Here is a 586-nt window from a genome sequence, read left to right as displayed (position 1 = left end):
ATCCCTGGTGAGGGGGCATGCAGGAGGCAGCTGATCAATGACTCTCTCTCATCGTTCATGTTTCTGTCTCTCCTTCTCCCTTCCTCACTTTGAAATCAATAAAAACATATATTTTTAAAAAGCTGTTAGAAAATACTATCCACCATTAACATTTGTTTTATTCATCCTCAAAAAACTATTTTATATCTTTAAATAAAATCCAAAAGATGTGCCACAGATTCCAAAGACAAATTCAAAAATGGAAATCCAAAAGTATCATAGTCTAAAGGAACTACTTCAAAGAAGACATCACATTTTTGGATGTGCACAATTGCCTATGTTTAATAAATATTTCACATAACTTATTTTTTTTTTTAATTTTTTTTAAAAAATATATTTTATTGATTTTTTACAGAGAGAAAGGGAGAGAGATAGAGAGTTAGATCGATAAGAGAGAAACATCGATCAGCTGCCTCCTGCACATCTCCCACTGGAGATGTGCGTGCAACACAGGTACATGCCCTTGACCGGAATCGAACCTGGGACCTTTCAGTCTGCAGGCCGACGCTCTATCCACTGAGCCAACCCGGTTTTGGCTGTTTGTATA

Source organism: Myotis davidii, unplaced genomic scaffold (assembly GCF_000327345.1).
Source record: "Myotis davidii unplaced genomic scaffold, ASM32734v1 scaffold247, whole genome shotgun sequence".
Classification (NCBI taxonomy): Eukaryota; Metazoa; Chordata; class Mammalia; order Chiroptera; family Vespertilionidae; genus Myotis; species Myotis davidii.
This window is presented reverse-complemented; position numbering follows the sequence as displayed.